Source organism: Orycteropus afer, unplaced genomic scaffold (genome assembly GCF_000298275.1).
Source record: "Orycteropus afer afer isolate SDZICR_OR568_19922 unplaced genomic scaffold, OryAfe1.0 scaffold00009, whole genome shotgun sequence".
In the NCBI taxonomy this organism is placed as follows: Eukaryota; Metazoa; Chordata; class Mammalia; order Tubulidentata; family Orycteropodidae; genus Orycteropus; species Orycteropus afer.
The window spans coordinates 4,606,079-4,613,507 of record NW_006921596.1 but is presented as its reverse complement, the minus strand read 5'-3'; positions in this window follow the sequence as shown (position 1 = coordinate 4,613,507).

Here is a 7,429-nt window from a genome sequence, read left to right as displayed (position 1 = left end):
GTCGCTCAGTCCGCTGCCAGACCGCAGCTCCGTGTGTCTCCTTTTTTGGTATTTTCACACAAATTCTTCTGCTATTGTAAAAAGTCATGGAAAGGTTTGTATATGGAAAGAAACTTACTTTGTTGGTTACAGAGGGGAACGCTGCAAAAGTTAAAAATAATAAATAATTATTTTTTTTAAAAGCAATAATTTCAAACAAAGAAAAAAAGAAGCCCTCTTAAACACAGCATATAAATGCTTCTCCAAAGGCAGTGTGATGTGCCTTCCAGAGTGTGAAACAATACTTTCACAGAGGTAACTCTGTAAAGCTTCATACTCACATAAACCCCTATTTAATGATGTGTTTTAGGAGCTCTGGTAGCATAGTGCCTAAGGCACTTGACTGCTAACCAGAAGGCTGGTGGTTCAAACCCACCAGCCACTCCTCAGAAGGAAGGTTGGGCAATCCTACTTCTGTAGTGATACTACCTTGGAAACCCAAGGAGGGGTCGCTATGAGTCGGGGCTGACTCAACAGCAGATAACAACAACAATGATGTGTTTTAACCCTCCTCTGTAAAGAGTATGTTGCATGCTTTCCGGAGTGTTAAACACACACTTTTACAGAGATAAGTCTGTAAAGTTGTTTTTCACACAAAGCACTCTGAAATACAATGTGCAAACACATCTCTCTAAAGAGAACTGTGTGTGCTTTCTAGAATAAGAAACACTCTTTCTTCCCCCTACTGAGATAACTCTCCAAGCATCATACTCAAAATACCCCTATTTAGCAAAGTGTATACATACTTCTCTCTGATGAGAATGTTGCACATTCACCCAAGTGGAGGTAACTCTGTAAAGCTTCTTATTTACAAGGACTGCTCTCAAACACGGTATGTAAACTCATATGTAGGAGAATGATGCATACTTTGCTGAGTATTAAACAAACAGTTTCACAGACACAACTCTGCAAAGCTTCTTATTCACTAATAGCACTCTCAAACACCATATAAACACACTTCTCTAATCCTGATTATATATATATATGCTTTCCACGTGTTAAAGAGACTCATTTACAGAGATATCTCTGTAAGACTTATTATTCACAAGAAGCACTCTGAAACACAGTATTTAATCATGTCTCTCTAAAGAGAATGGTACATACTTTCCAGAGTGCTAAACACACTTGATAAGAGAAATCACTTTGTAAAGCTTCATACTCAAATAAAACCAATTTAACAAAGTTTTTAAACTCTCATATCTAAATGAAGGTTACATGCTTTGCAGAATGTTAAATATCCTTTTTCCCATTTTTATTGTGCAAAATACATATACATAAGAAGACAATGACCAATTTCATACTTCTCATATGTGTAATTCCATGACACTGTTATACTCATCATGTTTTGCAACCATCAACAGTACTCTTTTTCAAATTATTCCATCACCAATAACAGGAACTCAGCATCTCTTAAGCAATGACTCCTTTGCCACTGCCCCTCTTGCCCTGATAACTGCTAATAAGCTTTGATCTCTGTAGATTTGCCTTACATTTGCCCCTTCTATTTCATATAAGGGAGCTCTGGTAGCATAGTGCCTAAGGCACTTAACTGCTAACCAGAAGGCTAGCAGTTCAAACCCACCAGCCACTCCTCGGAAGGAAGGTTGAGCAATCTACTTCCGTAGTGATACTGCCTCGGAAACCCATGGAGGGGTCGCTATGAGTTGGGTCTGACTCAATGGCACATAACAACAACATTTCATATAAGTGGTGTCATACAAATTTGTCCTCTTGTGACTGACTTATTTCACTCAGTACTGTTTTCAAGGTTCATCCATGTTGTAGAAAATGTAACCACTTTATCTTGCTGGCCGAGTAACATTTCATTGTATGTAGCAGCCACATGGTGTTCATCCTTTCATCTGTTGATGGACTGTTTAGGTTGTTTCTACCTTTTGACTATTGTGAATAGCACTACAACGAACGGTGGACATGTATCTGTTTATGTTCCTGTTTTCCGTTATTTGGGGTGTACACCTATGACCTATGATAAGAATTGCTGAGTCATGGAGTAGTTTGCTGTTTAACTTTATGAAGAACTGCCAAACTGTTTACCACAGAGACTGTGCCATTTTGTATTCACACTAGAAATAAGTGAAGCTTCTAGTTATTTTCTAGACATAGGTTTTGTTTTGGTATTTATCTTGTTTCATGTTCTTTGAGCTTTTTTGGATCTGTGATTTGGAGGCTTTTAAATAAAATCTCACACATTGTTACTTCAAACATTTAGTCTGCCTCATTCTCTCTTTCTCCTCTTCTGCTATTCCATATATGCATATGTTACACCTGTTAAAATTATCCCACAATTCTTGGATGTTATTTTCTGTTTTTTCATTCTTTTTCTATTTACATATCTTCAAGGTCACTAATTATGTCCCCTGCAATATCCAGTCTACTGCTGTGCCCATCACATGCATTAATTTCTGTTACAATGTGGGTTTTTTTCTTGAATTTATTTTTATTCTTTCTCAGAATTCCCATCTCTCTGTTTACATTACCCATTTGGTCTTTCATCTTGTATACTTCATTCCCACTAGAGCTCTAAAGATATTAAAATTATCTGTTGTAAACTCCTTGTGTGATAATTCCAAAATCTGTGTCCTATCTGCATTTGGGTTTGATAATTACTTTTTTCTCTTTAGACATTTTTTCTTCTTGATTTTTAGCAAGACTTGTAATTTTTTGTTGTTATTGAAAGCCAGACATGATGTACTGGGTAATGGAACTGAGAGGAAAGTCTTTATTGTGGAGTTTTATGTTAGCCGGCAAGAGATAGTGCTGTGTTCATGTTCTCTGTAGATGTATCTTCTTCTAATATCCTTGTTGGAGTCAGCCTTTTTGTCTTTGGGCTTCCCGAAAAACTCCTCCTTAAACAGAATCTGTTCTTTCAATTATAATCCACTTTTATTATCTATTGATGTTGTGGTAATGTATAGGGAAGAGGAAGAATTCTTTAATCTCATGAGTATATCTCACACATTTAGTGGGCTGTAACCCTGGTTTGAGACCTTCATAAGTACTTCTTAGCTCTCCCCCTCCACTTAGGAGAGACAAGAAAGCTAGAATTAGGTCAATGTTCTTTCTTCTAGGTAATATAAGACTCTTTGAAAGTCTTTCCCCGTAGAGAATAGGTCATTGTTATAAGAATGTTGTGGGTGTATTCCCAAAGGGTTATTTTTCTCCCTGCCAGAAGCAAAAGGGGATTCTTCTCTGTAATTCATTGTGAGACCCTGCTGGTCTTTCTGGGGTTAAAACCTGTGAATGTGTCCCCCCATAAAACTGTGGTCTCAAGGCTTCTCATTCTCACGATAGTCCACATTCATCCTCCATAAATTCATCAGAATTACCATTTATGTGTTCCTACTTAATTCAGCTCTAGACATGTCTCCTCTTGGTAAGCAGATCTCAGCTGTAACTCTGCATATTCCTGTCTCTCTGGGTTTCAGAGTGGTGGTTTGGCCTTCAACCTTAATTTTCTGATGGGTCCAAGAAAGGACATTGATTTTCAGTTTGTTCAACTATTTTTTTCTTGTAAGGATGGAAGTTATGACTTACAATATCTACATGATGGAGTTGAAATGGGAAGCCTCCTACTTTTAATTTTTTTTTTTTTTTCCCAAACTTTGGTTTCATCAATACAGTCATTACTAATTACTAAATAAATAAAAAAATAAAATAAAAACCTCTCCTCACATTAGCTACTCAAGATACTGCAGTGTGTTTTTAACACTGTGATTAAGAACAATATGCAGAGTAAACATGTTCTATAATGTCTTTGGAGGAAGATAAGGTTGAGGGAAAGGGATCAACATATATGTCTGAGCATCCATCCAGGAGTTTACATTATTCCCAGTGAAGACTCTTTACCATCCAGGGAGCTAGTGATATGCTGATTTACCTTCTCTGATATTTCTGTCTGGTAGGAACTATGAGAAAGAAAGGAGTAAGAGTTTAAATTCTAACAGAAAGGTAGCATTTTTATTCTTTTCATATCTGCATTCATAGTTAACTCTAAAAATCACCATTTTTTTTTAAGTTCATTTTTAGCTAATTGAATCCATTTTTAACCACCTTTATGTTTGGAGCCTTCCTTTCATGTGAATAGAGTTCCAAACAAAATGTTTAAACACTTCTTTTATTTTATGGATATAATTATAAGCTGTATTTACTAAACAAGGAGCTCTGGTAGCATAGTGGCTAAGGCACTTGACTGCTAACCAGAAGGCTAGCGGTTCAAACCCACCAGCCACTCCTCGGAAGGAAGGTTGGGCATTCCTACTTCCGTAGTGATACTGCCTTGGAAACCCAAGGAGGGGTCGCTATGAGTCGGGGCCGACTCGATGGCAAACAACAACAACAACAACATTTACTAAACAATGAAAGCAAGACGAGTACTCAAACAGTCTCGTCCTAGTCTCATAATGGAGAATATACACTATGAGTTTCAAGGGAGTAAGCACCTTGGATGTGTCCTGGATTCTTTAATTAAGCAGTGAATCCTGAAGGTGGTTGCAATTACACCTCCACTGGGTGGCTTCTCATTAATTACAGCTCTGCTAATGGAGGACATTTTTTATTTATCTGAATCTTCACAGAAAGCAACTATGGGTAGAAAGGAAAAACACACTGTGTTACAGCAGGATTTTAGTGCCCAGTGGAGAATGCATCTAACATTTCAGAGACAGTGCCTAGAAATGAGGAGAAAATACCAAGTCCTTCTCAGAAAGGATGCCATCCCTTGTAACAACAGTAAAAATGGCCAACTTCTATGTCTTAATGGTTTGGAAGAAGTCTGTTTCGGTCAGAAAACTTTAGGCTGGAGAGATGAAGTATTTGTCAGAGACTATACTCTGCCCTTCTTCCTTTTCCCCCTTTGTCCCTGGACTCATTTTATTCCTGAAGGGTGTATCATTAGTGAAGGTGTAGGAGTTAAGTGAATATTATTTGTGGAGAAATACCAGATATTTGTGAATAAGACTAATATCAAAATTGTATCTTGCCACTTACTGATCTGGGACTCTCCTTTTAGTTTGAAGAGAACTCAAAAGATGAATCCAAGGCAGTGGCTTGGGGAAGAAAAATCACATTGTATCCAGCTATGCCATCCTAGTCGCTGCCCTGCATTGTTCACGCTGTGACCCTTCTACCCCCTTAGTCTCTTTTTCTACTCGTGCTCTTCTTCTCTACTTCCTCCGTAATGAAATTTTATCAATTTCTGAGATTCTGTTGGAATCCATGGATGTCTTTCACATGGACAAACAGTGGAAGCTTTACCTAGACAATCTTCTGTCTTTCCTACAGACCTCTGCTAGACTTCACATCCAGTTCAGGTTTATTAGATGGAAGCTGTTAGGGTTGTTGTCTAGCTCCAGGACTGTGACATATGTGAACAAACAATCTAGTTCTTGCTGGGACCTCAAAACTTTTTATAAACCTTATATCATTTGTAGAATCCTTCTGTGTTCCCTAGGATTCAGGTAATCTTAGAATGTCAGAATAATAGAGTTTATCATATCCTTCTCCACCTCCATTTTATAAAAGAGAAAACTGGAACACAGATGTTTCCTCAAATCACAGGTCAAATCTGAGGGGACTGAACACCAATACTCAGACTCTTCTGGTCCAGTGCTCACACTGCTCTCCCACATATCCCAGAATAGAGGGCCACCATTGGGATCCTGGGTACTTTCTCAGTTTCAAAACAAATGTGTTATTCTCCCAATGGAATTCATGCTTTCAGCCACCCAAGTCAATCATCTTTGCAGATGATTGACACTCTTGTTCTGTTCTCAGCTGGGTTCTTTTAAAGATCATCCTCATAATTATTGTTGTTGTTGTTATGTGCCGTAGAGTCAGCCCTGACTCATAGCGACCCCTCCTTGGGTTTCCGAGGCAGTATCACTACGGAAGTAGGATTGCCCAACCTTCCTTCCGAGGAGTGGCTGGTGGGTTTGAACCGCCAGCCTTCTGGTTAGCAGTCAAGTGCCTTAGCCACTATGCTACCAGAGCTCCCATCCTCATAATGGGTGTGGCAGATATCAGGTGAAATCCTGGATACCTAGAAGTGATTTTCTGGTGATATCTGAAGGACAGCATCTAATGCGCAGTGGGGTAAGAGCACTAGGCAAATGTAGGCTCACTTCTTGCCTCTTTCAGCACTGAGTCTTCAGAAAAGTTCAGTTTCCCAATCTTCAATTTTTACACTGGTAAATAGAAATAATAATAATAATAATAAATAGTAGAGCTTCCTATAGGAGCTCTAGTGGCGTAGTGCCTAAGGCATTTGACTGCTAACCAGAAGCCTAATGGTTCAAACCCATGAATCATTCTTTCCGTAATGATATTGCCTTGGAAACCCAAGAAGAGGTTGCTATGAGTTAGATCCAACTTGATGGCAGTGAGTTTGTGGGTTTTTTTTTTTTTTTTTTTTTAGCACTTCCTGTCATGAGGATAATATGTAATATCATATGTAGAACACTTATCAAAATGCCCAGAGTACAGTTAGTGGAGAGTAAAGAAAACTATTACTCGGTAGATACACTCCTCAGAAGGGTGCCATTTGCACAGGGAGATAGCTCAGAGGGCAGGAATGCATAGGAAAGAAGGACATAGGAAAAAGGTAACCACAGGGAGGAAGTAGGAAGAGAGCTATTAAATCATGGGAATTGCAATCAATGTCATGAAATAAAATGTGTATTAACTGTTGAACGGAAAACAAGTTTGCTCAAACTTTCACCCAAATTACAATTAAAAAAAAAATATTATCTTAGTCATCTTATAAAACTGACAAAATAATAACATTATGATACATGAAGAAATTTAAGTTGTCAACAATTCTATTCTACTTGGATCAGCAATGTCCATGGAAACCGTTAACAAATCAGACAATGTATCACATTGGGTAAATCTGCTGAAAAATAACTCTTTAAAGTTTTGAAAAAACAAAGATGCCATTTTGATGAATAAGGTGCATCTGAACCACACTTGGTCTTTTCAATCCCTTCATATATATGCCAAAGCTGGAAAATAAAAAGAAATACAGAAGAAGAACTGATGTATTCTTACTGTGGTGGTGTTGAACAATATTGAATACATTGTGGAAAACCAGAAGTATTAAAAAATCAGTCTTAGAAAGAATACCAGAACCAGAATGTTCCTTAGAAGAGAAGATGGCAAGTTGTTGGCTTGTTTACTTTAGATATGTGGAAAGATTAGGAAAGACTAATCACTAAGAAAGAACATCATGATTGGTGAAGTAGAGGGTCAGCAGAGATGACGGAAACCCTCAGTGAACTGGATTGGCACTGTGGCCATAACAATGAATTCCAGCATGCTCTGGTAGCATAGTGGCTAAGTCACTTGCCTGCTAACCAGACGGCTGGCGGTTCAA